The sequence below is a fragment of the Amphiprion ocellaris genome, chromosome 4 (assembly GCF_022539595.1).
Source record: "Amphiprion ocellaris isolate individual 3 ecotype Okinawa chromosome 4, ASM2253959v1, whole genome shotgun sequence".
Classification (NCBI taxonomy): domain Eukaryota; kingdom Metazoa; phylum Chordata; class Actinopteri; family Pomacentridae; genus Amphiprion; species Amphiprion ocellaris.
Genome location: NC_072769.1, coordinates 1,688,503 through 1,710,684, shown reverse-complemented (window position 1 = coordinate 1,710,684; position 22,182 = coordinate 1,688,503). Strand labels below are relative to the sequence as shown.

The 22,182-nt window shown below is 39.3% G+C and overlaps 1 protein-coding gene across 4 annotated transcripts in view; it reads left to right on the top strand.

Moving 5' to 3' along the window:
- Window positions 1-1,845: 1,845 nt before the first annotated feature.
- fbxw7 (F-box and WD repeat domain containing 7) overlaps window positions 1,846-22,182 on the top strand; it is a 140,099-nt gene continuing 119,762 nt past the window's right edge. Inside the window, exons 1-2 of one of the 4 annotated variants that reach the window (XM_055009770.1) lie at window positions 1,846-2,314; window positions 18,440-18,500. The gene's annotated coding sequence lies outside the window, so the exon portion shown is untranslated. Of the gene's footprint in view, window positions 2,315-18,439; window positions 18,592-22,182 lie in introns of all 4 variants that reach the window. The other 3 variants (XM_055009769.1, XM_055009773.1, XM_055009772.1) reach the window with 3 other exon arrangements.

Sequence of the window (22,182 nt, the reverse complement as noted above, 5' to 3'; positions counted from 1 at the left end):
AGAATTAGGTCTTGCTGTTCAGCGTGCATGATTTATGACACACCATGCAAATTTGGATTTGGAGTCACTCCCACCCTGTGCTATTTTTCCCCCCTCAAAACTTTATCAGTCCACATATATTTTCTGTTTCCACTTGTCATTTAAACATTATGCAGATGCCATTACGACCACTACCATTACTACCCCATAGTGTTATTATTATTAGTTAAGATTTTGCATCTATTGGTTGATCTGTTATGCTTATCAGTCTCCCTCATATAATAAAAAGCCACATCTGACATTTATATAGAATTTATTATGTAACCTTTTTCTCAAAGAACCTGTTCAAATTTCTTAGCTACTTAAAAAAAAGATTATTTGGTTCTTTTCATTTTCTTTCACTTTTATTTTTTTCTGTGCCTTATATTGAACACGTTCAATGGGCTCTTCATGTGAAAGAGGCTGTTAAAATGAATTTGCTTCGTATTTATTTTCTATTAATTTTCTTCTGTTGAATTTATAGGGGTTTTCTCTGAAAGGTTTCGACTTCTTATGTGAAATGCCTTGCGATGGCTCATGCTGTGAATTAGTGCAATGCAAACAAAGCTGAGATTAGGTTTAATTGAAATTATCTTGTCTTATAAACTGTCTACTCATAATTATACAAGCAAACACTATATTTCAGATTTAGAAAAATACAGTATCACATTTATATCTATTAGTTTAAAGATAATGGCTAAATGTATACTCACAATGATATAGAATTTTGCTGATGTATAATTTCCCTGCATTTAACATCCATTTTAAATGTACTACAGTTGGTTTGAAACACATAAAACACTGAGTATGTAGAATTAGAATTCAAACTGCAGCTAATTTTTAGATATTCTTGATATGGGTGATTTAAAATACAATAACAGGAATATTTTAAATTATATAAACAGGTTACTACTATTACTACTACTAATACTACTGTTAAAGAATATTAGGTTAACGATATAAAAATATTTTATGTCTATTATAGAGTTATTTCACTCAGTAAATCTCATTCATTTAATAAAAAAGATTATTAGATATTTAAGGGAATTGTTGGATTTGTTCTGTTTTTCTCTGTAATAGGTTAATTATTTATAATAATAACAATAATATGAATACATTAATTAAAAACAATGAATTAAAAATATTAAATTAAAAATGTAATTAAACTAAAAATGAAACATTAACAAATGAATAATATTACATTAAAAATAACATATATTATTCTCTCTTCTCTGTTGTCTGTTGTCTTGGTTGTCTATGTTAACATGCTGCTGTAACAAATTTATTTCCTGTTAAGAATAAATAAAGTATATAATATATTCTATTCTATTCACAGAGTGAGGTGCCTTTTAAAAAGGTATGTTATAAATTGACGCTAGGCTAAAATAAAATAAAATAAAATAAAATAAAATAAAATAAAATAAAATAAAATAAAATAAAATAAAATAAAATAAAATAAAATAAAAATAATAATGCATTTCTTCAAGAGGGTCCATTTTTATTAATCATTTAATTGAAGTCATTAATTGGGTTCAAACTTGGTTATTGTAATACCAGATTTTTACTTCACGTTTGTTTAAAAAAAAACATTATAAAAAAACAGGTGATTTATTTATTTTACAATTGTGATTTTGTAGCAGAAGTTTCGTGATAATTTTTTAACGTAATTTTCATCATGCTGAAGATGTCTGTAGTTTGTAAGGTTGAGCCACTTGTATTTTCTTCACATGGATATCATCCAGGGAGTCTATTATTACGTCCCATTCGAGCGCCCAGGACCAAACAAAAACGTGTCGTCATGATGCTGCGACAGCCACTCTCTCCAGTCGGTGGAGAGCAGGAGACGAACAAACCTGTCGCTGGTTGAGGAGCTTGTGAACAGCGAATCACTCACAACAGACACGCTGCTTGGTCTCGGCGGGTGTGTTTTTCCGCGTGTAACAGATTGGAGGACATCATACGTCGCCCAGTAAGAGGACCGAGCCAATGGGTCGACCAACATACTTGTCAGTTTGACAGAGGAGCTAACGTTAGCTGTGTTTTACTAGCCAGCTAACATTACACGAACTTGACTTGCAGTCTGCCTTGTAGAGGCTAGTTAGCTGGTCGTGCTAACGTGCTAGCTGCTGTTAGTCAGGTGCAAACTGACTGCTGCTGCTGGTGGGAAACCAAGATACCTCATCGGAGCCTCCATCATTAGCTTCTTCAAGCTCCAAAGGATATCTCGGTTTGGATACCCGATCTGAAGGAATCGCCGGAAAGGCCCGCTGTCTTTGTTCACCTCCACATTTCCGAGGTAAGTACAGTATACAATTGCAAAGTGCCAGGAAACAACTGTGAAATGTTGCAGTAGTGAAGCATTGGAAAAGGCCTAGCATTAGCCAGCTAACTCGTTAGCTAGCTGTTAGCATTGCTAACGCTAGCCAACTTATCGCACTTCTGTTGATGTTAGCGCTCTTTAAAAAAGTTAAAGTTGGCAGATTTAGCTACCGGTGGCTGTGCGCGTTGCACAGATCAAACTTGTTCGAGTTTGTTGGCTGTTTTGGCGAACTCCCCCGCCAACACTTTGCCTTTTAACAAGCTGCACAAACTGAGCCCAACGCTGCAGAGTGTGCGAAGTGTTTCTCCTCAGAGCTTCAGTCGAAAAACTAACTGTTGTTTGGTTCTTAAGAGAAGACTCGGTGCTTTTTACTGAAGTTTTTGGTATTACTGTGACTTCGATGACTGAAAATCTGTACAGATATTGTGAGGATGCTCATGCACCATAGTGATAAAGCGAAGCTCACAAACTTGAGAGGTGAGGATTTCATTTTTCATGGTCGTAGTAAAGGCATTTTTATATAGAAATGGATGCATTGTAGTTATCAAGTGTGTTTAAATTTGAGTTCTACAATGTGCACAGCATTAAACACCCCCAATCACAGAGCCTCGATTAGTAAAAGTAAAAAGACCAAGAACAACAGAGGAGGGATCCCCCGTCCAAGGACAGACAGACATACGGAGGGTGTCTTGAACAGAACAGACCAACTTTGTAAACAGTATTGACATCAGGATGGCAAATTTATAGACTGTAAATAAATCTGAATAGTATGATCTAAGTGCAGCCAAACTCTCAGTATCTGAGCCACACAGTCTCCACTTCCAGCTGACAGACAAACACACCTGAGGCAACATTTCGGCATGCCATTCACACATGGCGTGGAAAGGACATAAATATAACACATGGACGGAAGAAAGGTGGAGGTTTAATTTGGCAGTTGAGTTATTCCTTTTCCAAAATGTTGGTAGACCCCATGAAGCATTATCTGTAACAATTCTATAAAGTTAGCTGAATTTAGACATTCCTGTCAGTTACAGGTGTGACAATAAGATAACAACTGTTGGGAGTTTGTTTACTTTAGATTTTGGAAGATGCAGTGGACATGCTCTGGTTTTGCAAAATCACAGGTGTAGCAGTTTTATTCTCAGAGAAGTAAGCAGTAGCTGAGCAACACTGAGTCAGTATCCGTCTCCTGTTTACAGCCAGTTTATTACAGACATCTAGAGAAACCTAATTCTCCAAATACAACATTCCTACAAAATACCACTTTGTGAAAAAAAGTGTTATGTTCCTATTTTGTCCTGAGAAAGTTGTTGATTCAACCTCTATGACCACTTTTTGGTGGCATTTCTATTGTTTAGTCTGCAGTCACTGAATAACTGTAAATATCACGGACAAAATGTTTTTATAGAACTGGCATATTTTTGACTCTTTGATGTCCAGCGAATGTGTTATTTCTGTTTCTGCTGAGTTACCTCAACAGCAGATTCTGAACCACAGTGACGATACGGTTTATCTTCTGCATTATTGATGTCAGACTTTAACTTGTATTTCATCACATACCCCATTATCATGTCATTTGTTTTGGTTTTGTTAAGTAAACACAGCATAACTTGATGTATGTGTGCACCTGGGCTCATGATGGATAATGATTACAAACTTAGATAAGGTATTTTCAGGTCAGTGTGTCCAGATTTCTGTTTGTACACTCCAAGTAGCACATTTTTGAAAATAAGGATAAGATCTTATTGAGGTTTCTGATACTAGGATGTGGTGTTTACATGAGCTATACATAACTGGAATACTATTAGAGCGCACCCACTTTTAACCTAAGTTTGACCCCATTTCTTCATGTTGAAGGATAGCCAAATCTGTGGGTGTATTTTTGTTACATATTTCTCCTGAGCAAGTGAACAACGCTACTTTATGTAAGTGCAAAATAGAGTTTCAGTCTCACTTTTCTCTACATCATCATTCTCGCTTATTTCTTTTTCTGGTTTTATCAGTCGAGAAAGAAGTAACCGTCTCTAATGTCTAAGACAGTTCACAAAAGAGTCCAGCCCACATGAAACTCAGCTAGGGCAGAGGTTTGTGAGGTCGGGTCAAATGACAGACATTCACTAAGAGCCACATCCGTAGTCCATTTAAATGAGGTTATGGACCAACGGCTCAGCTGTGTTCATGTGACTTCTCAGGTCTGAGTTTACTCTTCACGAAATAGCCAGAATTAAAAATGGTTACATCTGTAACATAGAGGTATTTGATGACCAGCATAGACTGAAATTAAATTTGGTCAGACAATAGTGAATGAACCCATTGGTGTGTGAGTTGTAATTTGCTGTGATGTGCAAGCTGTTACATTTAGGGTGTCTCACAAACCTAATAACTCTCTAGTTTGTAAGAAAAAGTTCTCCTGTCATGTGGCAACAATAGAGGCTAAGGACTTGACTGATGGAAAGTGCTACTAGGTTTACTGTAGTAATCTGATGTCCATACTGAAGCAGATTTTTGTGGATAAAGTCCACTCATTACAGATAGCTTGCTTGAAAACCTTTCATTGTATTGTTCTATTACAATTACTAGAAGCACAAAACGCCATTATAGTTAAATATTTTGTGGCGTCCGTATAGCTCAATGGGTTAAGCGGGCGACCCATGTACAGGGGTCTCCCCAACACAGCGGCCTGGGTTCGATTCCCGCTTGCAGCCCTTTGCTGCATGTCCTCCCCCCACTCTTCTCCCTCCTTTCCTGTCCGTCTCCACTGCACCTATCAATAAAGCCAAAAAGGAAAAAAAAAAAGTTAAATATTTGTAAGTGCATGGAAGTTTTGCCTTTTGTAAAATAATTTTCAGGCCCCCATCAATGCCACATTTCCAAATGTTCAGACTGTCTGTACGGTGCTGTGATCACAGCCTGTACATTGATTTTCCATAAGACACCAACAGACTGTTAAAGGTTGTTACCCTCCTGTATTTGTCCTCCAGTTGTGAGTTTGTTCTTGTTGATGGCTGCTTGCTCCATGCTGCTGTTGTTCCTGAACACTGATTGAAGTGGTCATGAGGTGTGGAGACTCTTCCTCAGTTAGACTGAAGATTTGATTAAACAAACTAGCAAAACAAATTTAAACAGCAGGATGATTTGAGTTGTGATTTGGTATGTTGGTTTGTGTCTAAACAAAACTGTTGTTAAAACTTATAGTGTTTGAAGGAAGTATAACTGTGTGACACTGAAATTGTCCTTTAAGCCTCCAAGAACAACACAGGACTCTAGAAGTGAAAAATTAGTTGTGATTGGAAAGGTTACAGCAGTTGTCCTTAAGTTCCATATGAGAGATGTGATAAGAGGGAAGGAAAGTTCACAATGTTTCTGTCAGTTGTCTTTTGTATTTTGGTTAATGTATTTTCAGGACTGTGTCAGCTAGGATTTATGACCTGTACAAACCACTCTTGGGGCGAAATGTAAAAGCATTTTAAATCACATAGATTACAAAAGTGCAGTTGCAGTAGTACACTTCTTTTTGCCGTTCACAGAGCCAGGCTACAGAAGTGTTGACACAATGCCAATACATATTGTACTGTTTTCTTGTCAACTTCCATCTTCAGCTACTACAACAACTACTTCAATTTCTTGAAAAACGACTTTCTGTGAATAGAATTGGAGACAACATTTCTCTGACACGATGTCAGCAAAAGCTGAGCACAACAAGCTCCATAATAAAAGGGATTATTTCAGTCCTGTTGTATTGATTTGCAATGGGTTGTACAGGGGTTATTTTCTGGTGGTATTGTGTAAATTGTAAGTCCCCTGGTGTGTAAAAATATACCTTAGATGACATTTATAGAACAGATAAAGGGGGTCTGTACAGTCAACAACACTTGCAGGTTTCCAACTGGAAATGTCACATGATTTTATTAAAGTTTGGTATTGTGGTTTTTGTCAGTACTGACAGCCTAGCATACTTAATATTTAGTTGTAATGTATTGGGATTGGTATTACTCCGTACGAATACAGACTTTAACTTTGTCTCTGATAAAGTGCCATATATGCTATGTACAGTATGTAAGATCCAACATTAGAGCACAGATCCGTTAAGGACATGTTGATCACAGTCACTGGAAATTAGTTTGTTTATGTGATGTAAAGCCAACAGAAAGGAGATGCTTTGTTTTTTGGTGTTCAGCCTCTTTAGTTTCTCCTTGAATAGCTGTAAACCCAACATGGTAAAACTTTGCATCATGTTGTTTGCTTGATGTTTTTTTGCGTACTGGATGTGGGGAATTGTTGCTCTTGAGTTGATGTCAAATACAGCAGGACTGCAGCTAATGATTGTTTATTGTCAAATCATTTGCGTGTTAGTTTCTTGATGACTCGACTAATTGTTAAGTCGATAAAATATCTCAAAATTTAGAAAAATATTCAGTTTCTGAGGGGTTAAAGTGACGTTTTCGAAAGTCTTGTCTGATCAAAGGACCAAAAGTTAAAAGATATTTTGTTTTTATGAGGCCAGGAAAAGCATAAAATCCTCATGTACTACAAAGTATGAATGTTTGACGTGTTTACTTGGGAAAAAAAATTAAAAATAGACCCTTTGCAATACTAGCACATTAATTTTCTGACGATTGGCCGATGATTTCAGCTCTGAAATGGCAATGTTTTAATCTTTTGTGCCCTTGTGGCATTTACCTTCTCATTTTCTCAGTACTGTTGGTCTGGTCATGGTCCAGTGATTGATAACTTTCCATCCTACTGTGATGAATGTTTTGCAACAAAAAATTTCCATGATAAAAGACGGATGATTACAGACTGTGTGGCCTTTGCTGCACTGCACAGTCTTTTAAAAGCTAGGCTGTAGAGCTGATTAACTATACAAATTAATGATGATAATCAGACACAGATGTTTTGGAAAGATTGGTCTTTTCTGGCATTGAACAGGTCGCTGTTTGGCAGCTCTTCCACCGTCTACAGACTGAGCAGCTCCAGGTTTTATGCTATCTACAACTCTTTAGAGTCGAAATGCCCTTTATGCATCCCTCTGACCAGTTATTGAACCCTTCAGTTGAATGTATGAGACATATGCTGCTCTGTCTTTTTGGTTGAGGTATTGTAAGTCAGCGAGGATTAGAGAATACAAATACAAAGATATGATGCCAGTGTCAAGACAAGAGTGGCATATTTTCAGTTCACTGGGATGATAGTGATGGGATGCCGCAATGATTATTGCTGCAAGGCCTTGAAGAGAAAAATGGAGGAAGAAAGAGAGAGGGCTATCCTACAGTTTGTTTGCAGAAAGCTTCACATTCCCACACTCCTGACTGTTGCTGTGTTACAGACCCCAGGGCTTTCCTAAAACCAATCGCATATGGACAGCGAGGTTTCCTGTCTTTGAAGCTTGTGTTGACTAAACATGAAGATAGTGGCCAGTGTTCAGGTGACATACGTTCTTGGAGGCAAGACCGAAATTGGTAACTCTGCAAAAAAACTTTTTCACGATTAGAAAGAGTTGAAAGTATTTATGTAAGCAGTACGTGTGAGTGAGACTAATAATTGCAGATGACCGTTTCCTGTAGGCAACCACATCATTCCTCTAAATATTACCCTGTTATGAAACATATCATGTAATCTTGGGTTGCTGGGGAAAGTGGGGAACTGCTACCATGTGAAAGTTTTTTTTCCTTTGCGCTGCAGACCTTGTGACTGCCAGTGCAGTTGTTGCGGGTAGGGCACAGATTTGTACATTTTTGTTTGAGGTTATTTGGTGACATTTTGTTCTTTATTGACAACAGATTGAAGAAGCAAACAAGAAGCATGCAGTGAAAGTCCTTGGCTGGAATATAACTAGGAATGTCACAGTTGTACTGTGTCCATATTAGGCCAGTGTTATATTTTCAGTGAATGTGTGAGGGTCTATATGATGTAAATTTTTCTCCAGAAAGGCTGAACAATATGGAACTATCTAACTGCAGTTTTTATGGACAGATATTGCTATTTGATTTGTGCTTCAGATCAGTATTCACTGTGTAATAGATTTAAAACACACAATGGAGCATCACCACATGAGGTATGATCACAAGCCTTTTGCACCACGATGACTGCATGAATTTGTTCGTTGCCATGACACTTTCAACTCTGAGCGAAGATACTCTGCACGATGGATGTCCTAAATTACTACATTTGAGATTTGCTGATCGCATTGTGACTTTGATTTGAAAATTATTATTTGTTCGGCCCTTTTCGTCAAGCCCACAAGAGTCTTCGCGGACCCCTCAGGACTTCTGCATGCGGCGCAAAATTTGTGTCCAGGGCAGCGGTGTGCATGCATTGAATACATAGATATGACCTGCTGTGCATGTATGAAACAGAATCCTCCAGCTCTGGCCTCTGTTAATGATGTAGGATCTCGGCTGTTCACGGCTACATTTTTCTTGATGAAAAAAAACAATCAATAGTTCTTTTCATTTGGAATTACTGTTATGTTTCAGGGCTGCACAGTGGTGTAGTGGTTAGCACTTTCGCCTTGCAGCAAGAAGATCCCTGGTTCGCGTCCCGGCTTTCCCGGGATCTTTCTGCATGGAGTTTGCATGTTCTCCCTGTGCATGCGTGGGTTCTCTCCGGGTACTCCGGCTTCCTCCCACAGTCCAAAAATATGCTGAGGTTAAGTGATCATTCTAAATTGCCCGTAGGTGTGAATGTGAGAGTGATTGTTTGTCTCTATAGGTAGCCCTGTGACAGACTGGTGACCTGTCTAGGGTGTCCCCTGCCTTCACCTGAGTCAGCTGGGATAGACTCCAGCCCCCCCATGACCCTAATGATGATTAAGCGGTGTATAGATAATGGATGGATGGATGGATGTTATGTTTCAGTGTTGTGGACTGCAGGGTGTGATTTCACACATATTGTATTTTTTCAGTGTCAGAGCTAGCAGAGTAGCTATGGATCTTTGTTGAATGTGAGTATAAAGAATAATGCAGGGACAGACCTAGTAAATGTCGGGTGTGCTGGTGCGACCAATGAAAATGTTTACTTGCACTTGATAGATTTTTAGTTGCACTCTGGAGCCATGACTAGATGTCATCTAGCTAGGTGCTGCACTGTAAATACAAATATTGAGTTTCTGTTTACCAATGCCAGTTGTGTCACAATATATAACCATCCATTATCTATACACCGCTTAATCATCACTAGGGTCGCGGGGGGCTGGAGTCTATCCCTGCTGACTCAGAGTGAAGGCAGGGGACACCCTGGACAGGTCACCAGTCTATTGCAGGGCTACATATAGAGACAAACAGTCACACTCACATTCACACCTATGGGAAATTTAGAAACATCAATTAACCTCAGGATGTTTTTGGACTAGGGCTGCACAGTGGCTTGGTGGTTAGCACTTTCATCTTGCAGCATCCTGGATTTGCATCCTGGCCTTCCCAGGATCTTTCTGCATGGAGTTTGCATGTTCTCCTTGTGCATATGTGGGTTTTCTCTGGCTTCCTCTCACAGTCCAAAAACATGCTGAGGTTAATTGGTAACTCTAAATTGTCCTTAAGTGTGAATGGAGTGTGATTGTTTGTCTCTATATGTGGCCCTGCGATAGATTGGTGACCTGTCCAGGGTGTCTCCTGCCTTCATTCTAAGTCACCTGGGATAGACACAGCCCCCTGTGACCCTAATGAGAATTAAGTGGGGTATTGATAATGGATGGATAAATGTTTTTGGACTGTGGGAGGAAGCCGAAGAGCCTGGTGAGAACATGCAAAGTCCACACAAACAGATCCCAGGCTGGGGTACGATTGAGCCACTGTGCAGCCTGTGCCAAAATATAAGTCTTGATAAACTTCCTGATTAGTAAAACTCCCGTGTCTGAGTATTATAAATGGCTGAGTGGGGGTTTTGGTGTCTTATAATCCTTCATGCTCTCTGCCCCTTGCATTGTTTAAATACAGGGTTGTTTTCACTGAATGCATGCTAATGATGAAGGAATACCTGAACTCAAACCAGCACCTCAGCAGACAAAATGATGAGACCTGCTGCACTCGGCCATAGCAGGAGCTTGTTAATAAGGTGTACTAACTAGTGTTAGACGTGAAGCTTGTCTTCATCAGAGAAGGGCAGTGTAGGTGATTCGTGTTATGCACTGGGAAAACCCCGAGTCAACAAGCGTGGCGAGGACCATCTGGCTGACGACTGTGACGTGGACTGGAAGCATGAGGACCAAAGAGAGAAGCTTCTGTGTTGAAGTGGAGTGCTTTAGTAGCGCATTGAGTGCAGTCTGATTAGAATGGGCAGATTTCCAGGCTCTTTGGGACCCAGAATGTTGTTCAATGACAGACACAGGCACATTTGGTCAGAAATAGAACGACAAGATAATGAGTTGTTCATGACATCAGCTGGACTAGGGGAAGTGAAGGATTCACAATGGTACTTTGAAGAACATCCACAGTCCTCAGATGGGAGAGGGACAAAGACTGAAGGTAAAGGTTAGGTCTGCTAGTCAAGAATTAGGTAGAAAAGCCTTGAAAGAGAAAGTCAGTATTACTCTGTGGGGATACATTTTCAAGTGGATGTTGTCGCTGCCAAGTTCAAATTTAGAGGATAGACTCAAAGCAGGAAGCGTTTATTGAGTGTTTGAGTTGCTCAGCTGAGTGAATCATTTATATCCAATTCAACAATTTCAGACAATCCTGGGGTCGTTAAAGGACAGATGAGGAAAGAAAGCAGAGATAGGATCAAAGGTAGATGTGGTGGAATCGGCAGGCATGCGGAGTATGTGGTGTATAGTTTGTGTAGCGACTTATTTAGCGGTGTAAGTAAACAGGGAACTGGAGAAGGAAATAAAACTTTTAATAACCATGAAGGGAAGAACCAGAAATAGCGGAGGAGTGGTCGCTACAGAAGTCCAGCTTGCCATCAGTGTTGTGTGTGGGCAGAAGCACTGTAGAGAAAAAGTGAGATCAAGGGAAGAGGAAATTAAAGGGCTTTTCTGTGGGGAGGTCCGAGAGGGATCTCCCATCTTGAGGAAATCCTGTGAAGAGTTTAACTTAAGAAATCAATTAGGACTTTGTGGTAACAAGGGGACAACAATACTGAAGGCAACAGGGCATAAGTAAAGGGTAGGCTATAATAAGGTCAAACATTCAGAAATTACAGCACACATTACGGCTTTTATCTCCACTGCTTCCTCTTCTTTTGAGCTTTAACAAAAAGCTTAGCCAGCTTGTTGCTGGCTAAGCAATGTAATGTAAAGTAATGGAAACACAGCACACGGGGAGTAACGATGAGAAATGTAGCACAGACAGACCGAGCCAAGTTTAGTGCAGTTGCTGAAAAATAGCCTACAGTGTTGTATAGCTCCTATTCTAGCATTTTTATGAAATCAGATTATTTCCTTGTGGTGATGTTCTGTGGTCTTTCACTGGTCTGCTGCCTGGGTTTGATGGACCCCGATTTAGCTTCTGCTATCCACATTGCCACATGAATGTCAGGCACGCTAATAGCATGTTAGCCTTTTGCAGCAGCATCATGGCTTGTCTCACCTGAGACGATTCTAAGCTATATTTCAAATGTCAAATTTAGCAATATTGGAGAAATCCAGTAAACGTCATTATGATGTGTGGCTTCTGGTCTTATCCCTGAACTACTGTGTGAGTTATCCAGACAAAGCATTTAGGGAGCTAAATCCTGGCTTTGGGGTTGAGGCAAACTGTGGTGTTGTAAAGTTTATGGAGAATAAAATATCAGAGATGCTGCAGCATGAAGTCAATTTAACCATCTACACTGAGGTTATTTCCTGTTCTTACGTTATCCATAATCAGGTTATTATGTAAATGTGGTCGGTGGCACAGCAAAAATAGGATAAAGTTTTAACTCACTTTACCAGACAACAGTTTGAGTTCTCTTGCTTGATCTCTATATCGTCCAGTTCCTCAGCCTATAATGTTGTCATTGATTTTGTAATGCTATCCTCAGTTCTGTGGCTCCTGTGTAGCTTACTTTCTAAGTTTAAATTCACTCTGAGGGTTTAGTGGAGATTTGCTAGCAGAGTATGGATGTGCTCTGCAGTTATGAATGGCCCTGTGCTCTGTATCTGTGAGGCACAAGGAGCATGTTAATAATTCAGTGTTGTGCCATGTAGCTCTGAGCTGGTTAATGAACCCAGGGAGAAATCTCACAGGCATATTGCTTTGATGTGGGCTGTGGTGTGAACGCTAGGTGACACAGTGCAGGGCCAAGAAGAAGTGGCAGCCTGGGACAAAAGGAGTCAAGATATATTATTGTCCGGAATTATACTGTGTCAGACTGTATTGTATTCTGCCAAAGATATGTTAAAATAGAGATGGGAGAGTAGAGGAGAGTCTGGCTTTGTGCTCTCAGAGGAGGAACATTTTCTTTGTTTCTCCTTTTGCGGTGCTGAACAAGCACAATTTAACAGCCAGGCTCTTTCTCTCATTGCAGACGTGTCTCGGCGCTGAAACCAGAGGTGTAGGTTCTACATAAACACACGGATGTTATAGGCACAGACGAGCTGCAGTTTTGCAAATTGCATTAAATAATCTGCTGGACCTTTGGGAAATATGCTTCTTTGTTTTCTTACTGAGAGTTTGATGACCAATTGTCTGTATCCCAAATTTATGGCTGACCAGCAGGTTAGTTTAATATTACACACACACTGGAAACCGAAGGGAAATCGCTAGCCTGGCTCTGTCCAGCGGTACTAAAATTTACATCTAAAGCTCAATAAATAACACATTACATCTGGTTTCAGAACTGTTTTCTGCTTGGCTTCATTGGTCCTTGTACAGTAAGGCAATAGGACTGTGTTACCTTATTTGCTAGATAAATGCAATTTCTTTTATTTTCTGACTGTTTGATAAACAAAAAATCTTGTTAGACTTCAGTAAATGAAATCCCATTTAACAGAAGTGGTAAAAATGTTGAAATTCTATTATTATTTTCAATTTTTATAATTGTGCCGACTGTGATTTTCCATGTGATGGTGGATAAAACCTCTTTGGGAATGAAAAAAAAATCCTCAAACACGATAAGTCCTGTATAGTTTTTTTTTTAATAAACTTATTTCAGAATTTCCAAAAATGTCTGCTTTTGACTAAAACATGGAATTAAATACCCAACAAACCAAGAAAGAACCTACAACATTACAACACAGCAGTCTTGTTTTTTTCTTTATTAACAGTTAATCTGTGGTTTTCTAGTACATGATTATCACAGGCTGCACAGTGGCGTAGTGGTTAGCACTTTCGCCTTGCAGCGAGAAGGTCCCTGGTTCGCGTCCCGGCTTTCCCGGGATCTTTCTGCATGGAGTTTGCATGTTCTCCCTGTGCATGCGTGGGTTTTCTCCGGGTACTCCGGCTTCCTCTCACAGTCCAAAAATATGCTGAGGTTAATTGATCATTCTAAATTGCCCGTAGGTGTGAATGTGTGAGTGATTGTTTGTCTTTGTATGTAGCCCTGTGACAGACTGGTGACCTGTCTAGGGTGTCCCCTGCCTTCACCTGAGTCAGCTGGGATAGACTCCAGCTCCCCCCGCGACCCTAGTGACGATTAAGCGGTGTATAGATAATGGATGGATGGATGGATTATCACAGTATAAACAGTGTAGTAAAATCTCTTGTTGACATGTTTCTGTCTCTTCTTATTTTGCCGCTTTGCAGAAAAGTTAGCTGATAATTAAAGCAGTTGTTGGTGGCAGCATTAATGCATATAGATGGACAGCAAACATAAGTTTCTCATTTGTCAAAGTGTACATCAGTAAGGGATGGTGGTGAGTTCCCTGCACACAGAGCTGTCCAGCCATGGTGTAATTTCCTATCACAGACTGCATTAAGGCTTTGGGGCTTTCAGCTCAGACCTTTTCCATCTCACCTTAACACAACTGCATCTCTTCACTGCCACCCACAACTCATTCCCTCTCAAATGCCCACCAGTCCTTCTCTGAGACTGCAGCAGAGGTGCAGCATGAAAACCATTTGAAAGGAGGCCTCTCCCGGCAGAGGTCCTGTTGGCATGGAAACGGCTGTCTTTGTGAATGGAGGCTTCTCTTACACGCCTGGTCAGATATCTCCCACTGTCTCGTAGTCCGAAAGGGCCCTGTCAGACTTCTTTACAAGTTTACTAAGCCTGGATTTTAGTCGGGCTGTGGCGGTTACACTCAGAGTTTGTAGTTTTCTACTCTGTTGATTACTACTCTACTCTGTTGTTACTTCAAGTTTTCAGTTCAGTTTCCATGTTACATGACCTAGAGTGCTCTTAGTCATCTGCTGCTGTGGTAACGGGGAGCTAAACCTTTGAGTAATTGACGTTAAAAAGTTGCTGCAGGGAGTCGTCTTGTCTTTCTTGTATTTGCTCCACACAGTCAGTCCAAACTCCTGCAGGATTTCTCTGAACCGGTTCCACAACTCGTCGCGGCTAATCCAAAAATCTGCCCAAACTTCTCTGATTAATGGACGTCTTCCCATATTTACAAAATATGGTATCAAATAAATTCTTTCTGCTTCCTGCTCAGGGACTGTGGAGCTCATCACAATCAGTGCTTTCTCTTCTTGGTTCATTAGTTGACAGATCAGTGGTTTATCCGCTAAATGAGCTTTTACACATTACAGAAAAAGGATTGTCATATCTCTAGTATCGCAGTTGTTTACATAAGCATTGTTTTGATTTTTTATGAAGACGTGCGATTATTCTATATGAGTGTTGTTTCGTGGATGGACTATTGTAGAGTTTTGGTAGAACAACCTTGTATAAAGAGGTAGAAATATCAAAAAAATGAGGGTAACAATTGCTTTAGGATTGAAGTCAATGTGAAGATGGAAAGCAAAAAAGGAAAAAAAACATTAATAGCTGTCAGAAACACAATAGCACTTGATTTTTACAACCACTTGGTTATCCAATTGTTGCAGTAGTTCTACCTGCACATGTAAATGCAAGTTTTGAATCACCACCGTGTAGTAATTAGCCTGCATTTCATCAGCACAAAAGAGGTCAAAATGCATAAACTCAAAGTTGTGTGTGTCTAAATTAATGCCTGATTAGATGTCATGAAGGAAAACCAGCAGGTCTCTACACTCTGTGGACCAAAGATAGAGAACCATTGTCCTAATAATTCATTTCCAAATTCAGTTAGTTCAAAAAAAAGAAAGAAAAAGCCACATTCACTGCAGCATCCTGTCCTTGTCTTTTCCTGCCACACAGTGGTTTGGCACAGACCTTTAATATTGTTTCCGCATTATAAGGCCAGTACAGTGTGATGCTGGAACCCATAAACGTGTACTTTATGGTAGACATTTACCATGATAATATACAGTGTCTACATATCAAAAAAAAACCCTCAGAACAGTTTGTGGAAAGTAAGTCTTAAACACTGTAATTAGTTTGTCTGAGGACTGAGTACATTTTTATGAACTGAAAATCTTTTTTCCTCATGGTGTTGCACCACACTAGGGCTGGGCGATATGGCCTAAAAAAAAAAAAATCTCCTATTTTTTTCACAAAATATCCCGATTCATGATTTATCCGATTTTTTTTTTTTTTTTTTTTTTTTTTTTTAAAAACCCCCTACCTAATCTCTGCACGCTGTAGTCCAGTCTACTCTATGCAAATGAGCTGCAGCCCTCTCCAGGTAAACACACCGGATCACAGCTGGAAATGTGCCGCATGTGGCATGCTGGTCCGGTTGCGGTGCGTTTCCAGCTGTGATCCGGTGTGTTTACCTGGAGAGGGCTGCAGCTCATTTGCATAAAGTAGACTGACTTCTACTTTATGCAAATTGGATGCGACGTGCGGAGATTCGACGCATCGTGAAACTGTCCTCAAACTTCTAAACTAGGCGTCGGTGACATAAAATGAGGACAGATTCAGCTGCTGCAGATTATTTCTCACTGTTTCAAGCGTGGGGGGGAGGGGGGCGCACTCTGAACTATGGGAGCCCAGCAGGAAGACGTTGGTAGCGGATGTTGATGAGAAAATCGATTTTCATTAAAATAAACCGACATTAAGTACAAAGTCGAATTTATCGATAAAATCGATTTATCGCCCAGCCCTACGCCACACAGAAATTGGCTTGACACTGCAATTCAAAGTTATGTAGATTACACACAGTCCCCACATCCTCCTCCTTCTGGATGAATTATTTACTCTTTATCCAAAATCTGTTCTGCTCTGGTGACACTTATAGTAGTTCTAAAATGTTTTCTGAGCGGTTTTCATCACACGCTGAAAAACTTACACAGACGTATGGATTAGGCTTTGACTTCTATTATTTGAAATGCCAGTTAACTTCTGATTCTTTAGTGTATGAAATACAACAAAACACTTTTAAATGCACATTATTCTATTTTTAAGGTTCATATGTCTTGTTCGATCAACAGGTTAGAACTCAGAGAAAAAGAAAAGCAGCAAATTGTGCTGGGCGATATGGAAAAAAATGGTATATCACGATATGGATTATTTTATATTACGATAACAATATATATCACAATATACTTTGACGAGGTCTCGAAGGCTGTCCTTCTCAACTACATACATGGGAGCCATGCCTTTACAAATGTAACACAAGATGGCACATGTGATTTGTTTATGGTGCTGGGATGTTTTCTCAGGAATTGCCTCGTGTGAAAGACTGCTTTATCTTTGACTGGCTATAGTTTTTCTTTTTGCTACTTGCCCCCGCTGTTCCACAACTTGGTTTAGCTCAAATTTTTTGGATTCTTATGTATTCTTTTCCATGGACCTTCTTTAGGTGATAGAAGAGGTTTGTTGCGTTGGCATCGGGCGCGGGAATAGTCTTGTAGCATAGTTTGCATATGGCCGTCTTCTGCTCCGTGTCGGACCTCTTGAACCTAAAATGTAACCAAATCACAGACGTACCCCTTCTTTTGGGTAAAAGTGCTTCTTCTTGGGCTGCCTGCATAGCTGTCTCTGTCTGTTGAGACTCCGGGCATGAAACTTCAACCTGTTGCGCATCCATCGTTCAGCACTCATGACTTAAGTAACGTAAAGCATGTCGCAAACCTGCGTGAGAATCAAAGAACGTAAAGCAGCGTCATGTCGCAAAACCACAAGACGGAGTTTCTTTGCGAAAAATCTCTTTTTTATTCTTCTTTATTTTCACCTATATAAACTTAGAGTATGCATAGTGACAAGAAAACACTAATACAATCATCACAGGCTATTTAATGATTTGTTTGCTGTAACAATTGATAAAATTAGGTTAGAAACGATAGAAACGATAGAAGAGAAATGGCACGATAGACACTTTTCTATCGTTCCCACGATATGTATCGTCATATCGCCCAGCACTAGCAGCAAATTGACAAACTGAAGAGGAAATGTTAGATATTTTTGCTTGAAAGTGATTTTTGTTTTGTCTCTCTCCACTATCTTTTACAACTCTAGTATGTATTTACACATTGCGGGTGGATTTTAATCTTATTTACCATTAGTGGTGTAGATGTACATTAATTCAAAGTTATTTATTGTCTCCTTTTTATTCCATACATTACACTAAATACGTACGAGTGCTTAAACTTTGGAATTTCCTTATTTTTGCGTGAATTCAAGGCACTATAGGAATGTGTTGCATTGTCATGGTAGGATATCCTCCTCAGACTTGACCTGGGTGGCTTTCTGCCGGGGGACGCAGGCAGCTGGCAGCTCAGTTAAAGTGCCTTTAAGTCTATTAGAGAGGATAATCCTTGAGGGAGAGTTTCAGTGAACAGAGACAGCAGGCAAAACAGTCTGTCAATTCACTTTCCTTTCCATCCACTTGTGTCCTATGTACATCCCTCCTCCAACCTTGCAGGCATTCGTTTTCCAACACATGGCCACCATATGCTTTCTCCATTAATCTCTGTAAGGAAAGGTGACCGCCCTAAACGAGACATGAAAACAGATGACAAACAATGTCGCGTGTACTGTCTGACCCCAAATTTTAAGCTCTGCTTCAAACACAATCTCTGTAAAAGGTGTGTGAGGTGTATTTTTTTTTACACCACGAGATAAATGTGAACAGGCACGTTTTGTTTCTCTGCTGTTTTTTTTTTCTGTACCTCAGATGTTTTCTTACGTTTGTTGTTTTCTCTGCATTTCCTCCAGCCTGCCTGCCACCTTCACTGTCCTTGGCTCAGCCAGTGGCTCAGCAACACTTCAGAGGAAGGTCTGTGGAGCTGCAGATAACACTTTGTACCCCCTACACCCAAGCACAGGCAAGCCTTCGCAGAGCCCCTGTGCAGTCCCTCGACTGACAGGTTTGTCCCTTTCTCTGTCCAGTAGGAAGCTGTTTCTGATGCTTGTTTTTTTTTTTTTTTGGCTGATTTTTCTACTACCTTTTTTCTTCTAATACCTCTCTGCTGTTTCTTTTGTTCTGCTTAGCCCCAGGCTAAAATGTACACTCTTTCACAGTTAGAATTGCATTGTTACCTTGCACCATTTTATAGCAGCTGTGGAACTTAAAAAGATGAAAGGACTCAGCGACTTGTTGCTGTTTGTTCAGTGAAGTATTATGGCCTGTTGCAGAGGTGGCGTCATTCTTTCAGTCAAAGTTACACACATACACATTTTATTCAGTGTGATGCAAAGGTATAATATGGTTTCATACACTATGAGTAATTATTGTTGAATAATTATTACTAATTCTTATTTGTGATGGATGTTTACGTCTTCTAATGAATTTTGTTGGTGTAGCTACTTTTTTCATTTCTCTTTTTTCACACATTGCACCTTAAAATGTCATTAGAATTCACAGAGCTACATAAATAGCTTCCTTATATGCCCCAGCATTAAAGATTCTACATAAGCCACAAAATAAAGTTACAGCTGCGGCTAGTGGTTCTTTTTGTCATAAGTTTGTCTTCTCAGCTATTTTTTTTTGTCTGTAGAATGTTTTCCAAAGCTCTGTGTTCATATGTTTTGAATCAAAGGTATTCAGTTCAAATTTAAAAAAAAAAAAATAGACACAAATCCTCAAATTTAAGACAGCTGCAACAAAAAAATGAAGACAACTATTGTAAAAAAAAAAAAAGAAAAAAAGGTCTTAATTTGATTAATCAATTAACAAACTGAAAAACTGTTGCAACTCTGTATTTCTATGCCGGATCTGTTTTATTTGTGATTCAGTTTGGCAGTTTGAAACAAACAATTCATTTTTTCTCTGCAATTTTTGTGTACATTTTTGTATAAATTGGCTCAGTTTTGGCTCAAGTTGTCGTACTAAGTAAGTGTACTGATGAATGTAGATCTTGTTTGGATAAAGAGGTTCACAATTTCTCAGAAACTTGCTGAAAAATAATAGAAACGATGTTTTAACTCTCTTCCTTACATCAATGCTGGAGGAGATTTATGTGGTTAACCCACACTAATGTCAGGCCAATCGATGGCTCCTCTCTGTTAGGGTATGTATTTTGCTTATACTTGAATGTCATAGCACCTGTTGGCTTGTCAGTGTTTCCATGGCAGCAGCACGTTGCCATCTAGGTTCCTCATGATTTCCTCTAGGATGAAGCAACTCGTACTCAGCCCTCCAATAACATGACTGGCTGCCTGTGGATTTCTGCAACACACTATTTCTATGGTGCACACTGTATGTGATGATACTCAGGCATTAACACCATGTCACAACATAGGACCAGGAGAAAGAATGTAGAGAAAATCAGAAATGTAAAATAATGCTTGTAAAGTTCAGTGCAGCCTCTAATCATAGCTCCACTAAACTACTGAAAAATAAAAAGGTTGCAACACACTATATGTCAAGAACAACCAAGTTATATATTTCAGCCATATGCCTTTTCAGTTCCATGAGAAGAGATCATTCATCCATTAATTAATTTAGATACAAGATTATTAGATATAAGGTTATTAAGATGTTTACATATTTAATATATGTTTATTAATAACCTGCCAGTAATTCTAATTTTCTGAACACTGGAAATTCTGTCTGTTTGTGATGTTAGTGTGGTAAGATGACAACTGCTGTACTGAAAATAAAATAAAAATGTCTCGACAGCTGTGATGGAGTTGAGGACTTAACCCGAGGACAGCTGATCTGTAACGAATGATTTAACATCTGACTCTTTGTGGCAGCTCACCTGTGTGATGTGCAGAGGAGCACATAGTGCAGCCTGCTGTTTCTGATCCATCCTGACTCCATGTTGATGATAATTTGTAATGATAAGTAACTGATTAAATTACTGCTGCTGTTCCGTGTACACAAATAGATGCAACTCGCTCGCTTTGGGGATGCTTATATGGTGTATTTAATAAACTCAGCGGACAGACTCCTACAAACAGCTGGAAGCAACAAACTAAACTTTTTGGTCAAAGTTTTTGTCAAAATCCAGACAACATTCATGGAACATTTCCCTTTGTAATAGATGTAAAATTGTAAGGCAAAGTGAATGAGAAAGGTGTTTAGAGATTTTGGCAGCAAGCTGTGTCTTTTGTTCTCTTGGATATTTTTGGACCAGTGTTGATGCTAAATGTGGAAAAAGACTTTCCCAGATCACTTCATACAGCTTGAAGTATGTCACTTGTGTGCCCTGCTGAGATTGCCGTCACATTGTTGTCTTCATTTAGACATAAAGCCGATTTATCAGCTGCCATCAGGATAAGAGAAAGGAGTACATATCTTAAAGGAGTTTAATTCACATTGTTTACAACACAGCTTCAGATGTTCAGCTGTTTTTAAAGTAATTATAATTTTACTGCACTTAGCTGTGGTGTGAAATTGGCCAAAGTTCACATTTAGAAATCCTTGCAGCTAAGGTGTGCTTTTCAGTTGTTTACTAGGATCACTGCTTTTTTTAAAAAAAACCCTATTGTTTGTTAGAACACTTTTGTTACACTTTATCTGCCTGCTGATTGCTGATGTGAAGCAAATTATATCAAACCAAGATGTTCAATTTTGTAATACTAAATAGTACGATTGAGAAAAAAAAAATACTGTGTGCCTGTAGTGTTTTATGTACTGTAGTGTCAAATGAGTATATTTAGGAACCAGACTGATGTGGCCTGGATTGTTTGTGCATAACATTTTACATTCTTTGTATATTGGAGATTTTTAATTGACTTGCACTGATGTGTTGAGAAGTTCAGTGTCAGTTCATTTATAGCACAGTGAGGAGATGGGCGTTCAGATTTGAAAATCCCATCTGAGCCCAGAGGCAAAAACTTGAGAGCAACATCTGCAAAAGCTTGATCTGATTTTTTCATTGGCAGAGTAACATTTGTCATCTCTAAACTGACAGATGTGTGATCTTCCTCTGTTATTAGCTTTAGCTCCTTCATTAGTTTGAATGCATGACTGAAATTTGAACGAGTTTGCTGCAGAGAAAGCTGTTGAGACTTCGAATTGTGTCATGATTGTGATGGTCAGCTGCTTGGCGTAGAAAGCTCCTGGACTTGAAGGAAGAAGCTGTTGAGAAGGTGGGGTTGGAGAGGAAATGAGGCTGCATTCCAGCAGTGATTTATGAAGTGTCTTTCATTCTCTTTGTACTGCTGGCTAGTTCGCAGCTGCTCCAGACATTTTCTTTGACTTTTGTAGAGCTGGACCCATGTCAGCATACATCCTGAAAGTAAGTCATAAGCTGACATACGAACAAAGTCGACGAATTGTAGCCAAGTGAATGTTGCAAATTCAATGATTCCCCTGTGGGTCGGAGGTTTTTCTTCATTGAGAATACTTTCCCCTTTCACTTTTCTCTAAGTCATCATCTGCGGTTTTGGAACTTGGAACCAAATCTAAATGCTGACAAACTGTAGAATGATTCATGTCTTGAGCTCAGGTCCCATGTAACTAGACGAGACCTGTTTTATTAATAATCTGTAAGAGACTCCAGCAGCAG